The following is a 9,427-nucleotide window of genomic DNA, read 5'->3' on the forward strand; positions in this document are numbered from 1 at the left end:
CATCTTGCAATAAGGTAAATAAAATATTTTGTCCATTTTTATCATGGTTTGTTTTTGTTTCTAATAGCTCCACTTGTAGATTTATCTTCCCTATGCATCCATCGGCCGATACATCTTGTACGTCATCGACAAAGAGGCACGTCGTCTATATATTATGGATCCTATTCAAACATCACAATTGTCAGAGGATAAAAACTTGAGGCATTCACTGAAATTAAATCAAGGGATTTCAAAGAAGCACTCGAAATAAAGCTGCATGGTTGGAATTCTGATATATCTAAATGGCAACGTTTATTTCCGTTCGGTGTTCCAACAAGTATAGACGGGTAATGAATTCATAATAAGAATATTTACTTTTGTTATTATTATATTATTTATATTATTAATTTAAAGTTTTCCAGGAATGTGTCTGGCTATTTTGTTTTTCATTTTATGCTCTAGTGGAATGGTAAAGAATTGGTCAAGCCGGTTTGTGCGGTGAGTATTGTGTGTTACATGTTTTAAGACCTTCGGCATGAAATTTTCATACTAACTACATGTATTGTTTCTGCAGGATGGGTATGAATTGAGGAAGCATTTTTTATTATACTTGCCAAAACATCGTGGGAATGAAGCTAGAGGAGACTTTCCTCATATTGTGAAAGAATTTCTTAAGCGCATCATCTAGATATTAATATTTTTGTAATAGATGTTCAGTTGGAACATCACTCAGTTTGTTACATTGCAATAATGGACTTATGTTATTAAATAATTGTGTTTGTGTTATATTGTTTGTATTTGTGGAATTTAACATGTAACTCTGGTAAACTATTTCAAGAGCCCGTGGCAATGCACGGGCACTCCACTAGTACCTACTAATAAACCAGTGATTGCGTCGTACGCCATCGCCAATTTTGCAGAAAAGTCCCTATGGTTTTCGATATTCAACTGGCGGTCCTTTTGAAAGTGAAAAAATCTTTCGACCCAGATCTGGCCCGCCCAGCCCGAGTGCCGCCGCTCCCGTACGCCGCCACCACCAGCGCCCGGAGAGGGCCCGACCCCGTGCGCCTCCTCCACGGCCTTCCTCGCGAATCATCCGGCGACCGACGCTGCCGCCGGCGACTCCCAGGTCACGCCGCCGCTCCCCTGCCTCTCTCTCTCTCTCTCTCATCTCCTTTTCTCTCCTTCTCTCCAGGAGCTCAGCGCCAATGCCCAGTCCTCGAGCTCACCTTGGAGGTTCGAACGCCGCCACGAAATCTCCACTGGACAGATCCGGCACCTCCCTCCCGGATCTGCGCGCCCTCTACCTCCTCTACCCGATATGGCGCCGCCCAACCCGCCATGACCTCCACCAAGGCGCCCACCGAGATCCTGTTCTCTGTAGACGCGCCGTCGTCGCATGAGGACTTGAACGCCTGGCTAGCTGACAACCTCCCCCAAATCCTACAGGAGGTTCAGGTACAACATCTACTTGATTAATTTTTGAATTCCACTTCTTTTGTGTACATGTATATGCAATTGAGGGAGACTCTTGTTGACGATCTTGTGTGCCAAATCTTACATGGACAGTTTGAATGTGTGATACATTGTGTGATTCAGCGATAAAATTCAGTTAGTGCTGCTATGTATCAATCAATGGAATGGTGTAGTGAAGAGAGAATGAGGACAATATATACAAAGTGAGTGGGAGAGTGTGAGTGATTAATGAAGGTGTATAGGCGTTGTACTGTTACACACTGTACATTGTACAAATAAGGAAGTGGGTAGTGTGCTATCTTTGTTGTGAAAAGGGAAGATTTCTTTCTTGACTCATGTAGTACAGTACGGGTGGATCGATGATCTAAGGATCATATGAATGATTAATGGAGGATGTTAGAATAAATCATATGCATACTGTCGATCATCCGAGGACTAAGCAATCACACGAGCACGACACCAAAATTTGTTAACGAGGTTCACCGATATGGCTACATCCCCGGGGCCTGACTACGGGCGCTCCTCCCCGTGACACCGTCACAATACCGCACACCGGCCACCCGGGCGCCGGCACACGCCACTGGCTCCCCCTTGTGTGCCTGTGCTATTATGTTGGCATAGGTTACATCGTGTGTCTACCTCCGCTATATAAGAGAGGCCTAGGATACAAGTGTCCTACTAGGACATGACTCCACATCCTATGTAAACACGATACAACTATAAGTCCAACTGTAACCTACCTTGTACACTATATTCGACACAACTCTAACAAACTCCACCTTGGCGAATATTCTCCACCACCTTGAGTTCGTCCATGCGTCAAACTTCCATGTACATTGGACTTGAGTTTATCCCATGAGCACTGCTGCTACTCCAAAGACTCCATGTGACTCCACCTGCAACTTGTAGTCCCTTCTTTTCTTGACCACAGTCAATACTCGAGCAAAATTAAGTTCCTCTTTACTCTAGTGTATGCTCCCAGCTTCCAGAGCTCCGTTCAACGCCATCACACACTGATCACTGACCTGCGTGAAAATGAACAACTCACATATTGGGTGTCACACATAAGAATAACCTGAACTCAACGTCACAGCTCCTTTCTTGACCGCCTGTCTGAAACTTGAAGGAATTTCACCATTGCTTGTAGTCATCCCGAGTCAAATTCGCAGTTGTCTCACCACATGTATGACCACCAGAGCCCTGGCCCATCTCCATGTCCCGTGCATACCGCACGCCTCGTCGCTATTACCGCGTCGAGCCTCCGCTGTCCCGGTCGAGTCTCAAGGGTCGCGAAACCACACCACTCGACCCCCACTGCAGAGTGCCACCGATCATCACCGACCGATGACGAGTTTCACGCTTCCATCAGACCACTGGGCTCCAGTCCGAACTAAGTGCCACTCGTTTTTTTCCCGCTGAATAGGCTTCGATTCTCTGGATCCTTACACCGTAGCCCCTCAATCCAGCTCCACCTTCAACATGACTCCATGGTAGATGATCAGTCCACCATGCGCCCCGTCGACTTCAAGCTCTCATGTGTGCACCGTCTTGAATCAACCCCGCGCCATAGTCTTGTCGAAGCCGCACAAGCACTCGGGCCTGTGCCACATGTTTCCACGCCCAGAAGTCGGTCACCATCAACATCACGCACCTATGTCGTCGTCGCCAATCCCACCACCGTCTTCTGTACCAACCGACTTGCTCGATCCCGTCAGACTGTCTAGTCCAACCCAGCCGAACTTGTCCGGCTACATGACACGCTCAAGGCTACCAAATCGCCTTTCACGAATTTCCATCCATCACATGATAATTCCATCTTAGCTGACATGACTTCCCGTAACGCCTTCAAGCATCCCCATTGTGCCAACAAATCTTTCACCCTTGTCTGCCATAACCCAAGGTTTTCAGTTTCGTGAACTTCTCCACCTCAAACCTGGTACCCGTAGACGCCATGATTCTTTGTACGGCTGACCCTGTGAAAAAATTATCCGAGCTCTCTTCTCACCAAAAGAATTATAATCTTTAGCCTTCACATGATGGCTCGGCACCCTTGCACAAAACTCCAATGCTAGCTTTGCGTTGCCACGACCTTCCAATGGATGCTTATCGTTGATGAATCTTCTCACGCTAGATGTGATCTGCCTCCATCCGCGTCATACATGAAGACTCGGTCTCCTTTTTGTCTTCAAACTGTTAAGAATAGAATAGTTGCTTATTAATTGAGCTAATTAGGATTAAGTTAATTGTTAGATAGGTTGTTTGGTTCTCAAGCAACCATGTACTTCCTTGGTTCTCAAGGCAACTATGTAATTCCTTGGCTCTCAAGTAACTATGTGTTTACTTGACCGTCAAGCACCATGTGTACTTCCGCCTGGGTATAAATACCCCACTTCTATCATCAATAAAGACTAATGGATCATCTTTCATTCAAACTCTCTCGTTCTTTACTTTCTACTTTAAACACGTTATCACGCACTTTTGCTCTCTGCTGAGAAATGGCCACACGGAACAAGAAGAAAACGACGGGGAGGCGTCTTAACGGTGGCAAGGCGCTCAGGGCTCTTCTCCCGCATCTGAAGGCAAAACGGCCAGCGTGCGACGCTCGCCCGGCGACGGAGTCCTCATATGCCTATCCGTGGCACACCACGGACCGCCCGACAGCCCACCTGTGATGCCACCCTCATGCTTGGCGCTCGCGCCCGCGCTACCCGTCGGCATCCAAGCAACTCCGGCAATCTTGAGGAAAACTGGATCAGGAGATTCTTCAATTTGTCTTTGTTTTCTTGCAATCAATCCAAGATCTAAGAACTACTTGTATTTTGTGAATCGCAAACAAGAAGTACAGGAGAAAGAACTGCGTATTTCCTCACCAACGACGACAAGGCGTGGCGGCGAGGTCCTTGGCCCCCGCGTCTCCACCCGCTCCGCTCCTTCTGTGGCGACTAGCGGGCACGGAGGTGCCGACTTCCTGCGTACCAGCGACGACCACGCGACGCCCGACAACCATGGCTCGACCTCATCTACAGCGAGGCGGGCTAGAGCCTCTCCCGGACGCCAGCGGCGTGGTCCTCAGACCGCATGGTGGCAGGCCACGAGACGCAAAGCGCGGCGGCGACAACGCCCTCGGCCCGGCTCTCCGCAGTGCAGCCGCATCACGCGGTGGAGGAGGCCCCGCGCTAAGTCCGCAACGGTGGCAATCGGCGTTGCTGGAGATTCACGGTAGACGGTAGTGTCTCCACGCAGAACCGAAGCCACAAATGGATTGCTTCCTGATCGCAAAAAAAAAAAAATGGATTGCTTCCTTCGTACTAGTATACACACAGAGAGAAGATAACGATGGAACCTTATCTATTCAGCTCTTTTGCATTTTAGTCATCTGACTTCATCGTATCTATTTCTTAGCCCCTGAATTTCTCCGTTAGGCCCTCAGGCCAACCAGGTTTGCAGCTTAATCCTCAGATTATCTGTTAACTACATATAAGCCACCAGGTTTACTATTTTAACACTTTAACTCTTTGGTTATTATTATTTCTATTCTAAGATCTTGCTTTCTAAAAAAAATATGGGAGAACATCTGTTCATCCTAAATTGCGTACGGCATAATTATTCACCATTTTACAATGGGTAAACTCATTTGAAGACATCAGGCCTTCATAAGTATGTAAATTATTATTTTTACACATATATGTATTACTATAGTAATACCATTGCAAAAGAGTGTTTTGCCTATATTTCAGAACCTATTCCTCCGAATTTTAAGACATCTCCTATGTCTTTACCCTCAGCATTACATGCGAATTGTGACAACAACTACGATTTTGTTATAGAAATCAATTTTCTTGCAAATCTTAATGAAATTCTAATAAGAACTATAGTGTCATACTTAATATGACTAGATCAAGTTTTATTTGTGAACCACAAGGTATTGGTGACATCTACTGCATCATTTGCAGATTATCCACCACTACTGTGAGGTCTACATCTTGTACGTTACCAACAAGATGACTACCTTCGAAGTGCTCTTCCAAATATTAATATTTGATGTGACTACCTCAAGATATCATAAGATAATACTGGCATCTACTGCAATATTTTGCAGACTATCCACTATTACTACAAGGTCTACATCATGTCACTTTGACAGATGATTACCTTCAAAGTGATTTCATAAATTTAGCATAACATAAGGTAATAGAATTATGGACATCTACTGACAAAAGTCAGATTATGTTTTCTATTACTGTGAGATCTACACCATTGGTGATTATCTTCAAAGTGTTATCCTATATAATTTGAGGTCTACACATATGGTTATAAAGCACTAGATATTTATAAAATTTGCTCCTCTGAAGCATTTGTTGTTGTTCACTAAAATATTTTACTCTCATAGTAAATATAGTTCTTGCACACTAGCTATATACCGAAATGGTATTGTGTGCTAATATCAACAAGCCTCATTTTGCTTGAATATGTCATAAGAAACTACATATTTTTAAATATTTGCATATAATCGTGATTGACTTCTATTACATTGGTAAAATACATGGCAGTGAAGCCTATGTCACTATTTATAATTATAGTGTTGTCCATCCATCAAGATGGATTGCATAATTATGGCAACGATTGAGTGTCTCAACACTTTTGCAATGTCCACATCACATTATGGTTATACTTTCATAGTGACTAACAAATGTCATACATGCAATGCGGTGAATCTAAAGTTGCAACACTCATATGCATTTTATGTGTCCCAACTTCACTTAGTTCTCAAACTAAGTACATAATGGATGACTTTTTATTCACCCTGAATATTTCCCTTAATATAAACATGATGCCTTGAGCACACCGCGAATGATTACCCGCTTATTTTTCAAGACTTCAAGTCATCGCATCTCACAATTCTGTCACTTAACCAACCTCAAGTTGAGATCTCATGATCAATATTTTCATATGCCGTTAATACACTTTACATCCTCTTATGATGGTACTACAAATTTCCATGATGAAGAAATATATAATTTCTTAAAATCATCAGATCCACCCAACAGGTGATATACCATTATTTGAAATATTTGCTAGTACTGAGAATACTATGCAAGTCAGTGGCCTAAAAAATGAACCACGAGGAATTCAAAGTAAAGTGTAGGCTAAAAGACAAAATTACCTCTTAATAGGGAATATATCATTTTCAAACGATCACAAAGACAACTCTCAAATTTGTCAAATGTGTGGTTATACAAAGATTATACCTATGATTACCAAACCCTCAAATACATAGTCAAACCACACCACATATTTGGGATAAATTTTAAAATTTACAAACTTACAACCAGAAAATATTCTAGTAAATGATTGTTCCCAATCTTCATCAGAAGGTCAGAACCAAAAAATCTAGTGCAATGAAAGGATGGTGAATTCCATTGCAACGATGATAAGTTTGCGTAATAAAAAATTTCAATGATATTTGAGAGATCATGCAATCTCGTAATTATCCCGAAGTATTATTAGCCTATACTCATTGTTCTACAAGTAGTGCGATGTCCAATATCTTATTTCTCGGACATGGTATTCGATAAATTTTGAATGTATGAATCAAGTCATACTCAATATTGTTGCGTACACAATAATTTTCTAGGAATGATTAGAAAATTATTGATAATCCTGTTGGTCACAACTTATCAAGTTACACATTTTCCCAAATCATCAGATTTTATGTGCACCGCATGTGACATAGGGGAAATTAGTTTTAAGGCACTCTCACCTTAAAAAATTTAAGCAAGCCACTTATTCTTCCTTGAACACATTCAAAAGATATATGTGGATTGCTTAACCATTATCTAGGGTAATTTAGATTACTTATGGTACTCATATACACATTCATAAATTGTTTAAGTGTGTTTCTAATCACACATAACCATGATTTACCCGATAAATTGCTTAACTTATCAAAGTAAGAGCAAATTCTCCTGAAACCAGGATCTATAAACCCATTCAAATGAACAATGTTGTTGGACTCATTCAATGAGCATTTTTTGCATTAAGTACTTTATGTACATACCCAGAATGGTTTAGCTAAATTTCTTATCAAAGAGAGTTAAATGAATTACATGACCACTTTTAAAGGATTGTAAATTTACCAACCTCTTGCCGGACACATACGGCCTTACACACCGTAAGTATGATCTAAATCATACCAACTACATATCATACTACTTTCCCCTTGTAGTTACTACGTGGAAATCAATAAAGTATTTCTTATCTGCGATAATTCGGTTACATATCGATATCACCACTCCGGCATACATCAATGGGCCCTCACAGAAAATTAGGGATCTATGTGAGGAATAACAATTTATCCGTCAATCAAAATTATTCATAGCCTGTATGCTGATTGCATCAGCAATAAGGATATTTTTCGGCATTAGGGGGAGATAAGTACCACAAAGAATGTCGAAAAAAAATTAGAAATGTTATTGACATTCAATCCTTATATCCACGTACTCAAAGTATCTAAACTAGAAGTTTAGAGAATCATATATTTGCAACACATTGCAAATCTGCCACATACATTTACTGATAACAAGGTGTTACTAAATTCTATATTCCTGCAGTAAAGTGTTAGAAAGAGTGGAGGTACCTGATAAACCACTCTTCTCCCCAAATGAGAGCAAGAGGGGGAGAAAATCTGACAAGACGAGATACAATTTCTCATATGCTTCCGCGGAAACAGAGGAAATCAAATCCTCAACCAGTAAATGTAGTTCAACATCAAGTTGAAGGACACCTCACTGGATGCTCATCATCCAAAGCCCGACATAAATGTGCACAAATGTTTTGGTGTCGGGACATCGAAACACCTTGACTCCATTTGTTATAGGAAATCACAAGGAGTTAAAAAGGAATAAATATTTTATCCACAAACTTCAATGACTCCATCAGAATCATATAAACTAAAGACTACATTTGTCGACATATATTTCTTCTCAAATTGCTAAAACCTTTTGGGCCCTGAACCAAAATCCATGGTAGAGTGCCTCTTGCACTCATATTGGTTCACATAAAAGGAAGCAAGTAATGAAGAATAGCACTCGCTCTGCAAACGAGTGGTATTTACCGCAGTAATACCTACTCCTCATAAGTATCTTCCACATGGAATACAAAAAACTTCTCATTCATAGACAAAGTCAATGAGGTGGTGAGAAAGCGAGGCTTGTAGCAAAAGGGTTCACGCAGAGACCCGACATCGATTACGATGTAACATACCCTCTTGGTATGAGTGGAATTATGTTTCGATACTAAATATCATTGGCAATAAAAATAATAATATTATCCATGCAGTTGATGGATGAAGTGGCTACATACTCATATGAGTCACTTATTTTGGAAGTCTCTATTGAAGTCTCTGAAGGGCTTATACTTCCAAATCCAAAAGCAAATCGCAACAAGTTTTGTGTAAAACTTCATAAGTCACTCTATGACTTGAAATAGTCGAAAATCATATGGTACTACCGACTAAATGAGTTCCTTCTTCAAAAGGATTACTCGAATAATGATGATTGTTTATGTGTTTAATAAAGGAATCCCAAATTTGATATCCTTTCATCACCTCAGTGTATATTGATGACCTCATCATCAATGTCTATACAAGACCTAAACATACACATAATCATCTCTAGACGGGAAATTTGGATTTAACCAAATTTAGCTTACAACTTGAGCATTCTCTCAAGAATACATACCAGTCTACATATATCCAAGACATGTACGAGAAGTTCAATGTGGATATATCATACCAATAAAAGACATGTAATATGGTCATAGTACCCCTGATAGGGTACAAATCCATTCATACCTAGGGGTGATAATGAAGTGATATCAGGACCTGAAGTTCTATATCTCACTAATGTCAATGCACTCATATCATTGCAAACTTCGTCAGGCCTGACATTATATTGGCTATCTTTGTTCAGAG

General features: G+C 41.2%; 1 long non-coding RNA gene across 1 annotated transcript; it reads right to left on the reverse strand.

Annotated features, from left to right (window-relative positions):
* Window positions 1-3,734: 3,734 nt before the first annotated feature.
* On the reverse strand, window positions 3,735-4,854 carry LOC123042484 (uncharacterized). The gene is made up of 2 exons (XR_006418803.1): window positions 4,326-4,854; window positions 3,735-4,202 (listed from the first exon to the last, which is right to left on the reverse strand). It is a non-coding gene; the product is annotated as an uncharacterized lncRNA (long non-coding RNA).
* Between the last annotated feature and the right edge of the window lie 4,573 nt (window positions 4,855-9,427).

This window comes from Triticum aestivum, chromosome 2B, assembly GCF_018294505.1.
Source record: "Triticum aestivum cultivar Chinese Spring chromosome 2B, IWGSC CS RefSeq v2.1, whole genome shotgun sequence".
In the NCBI taxonomy this organism is placed as follows: Eukaryota; Viridiplantae; Streptophyta; class Magnoliopsida; order Poales; family Poaceae; genus Triticum; species Triticum aestivum.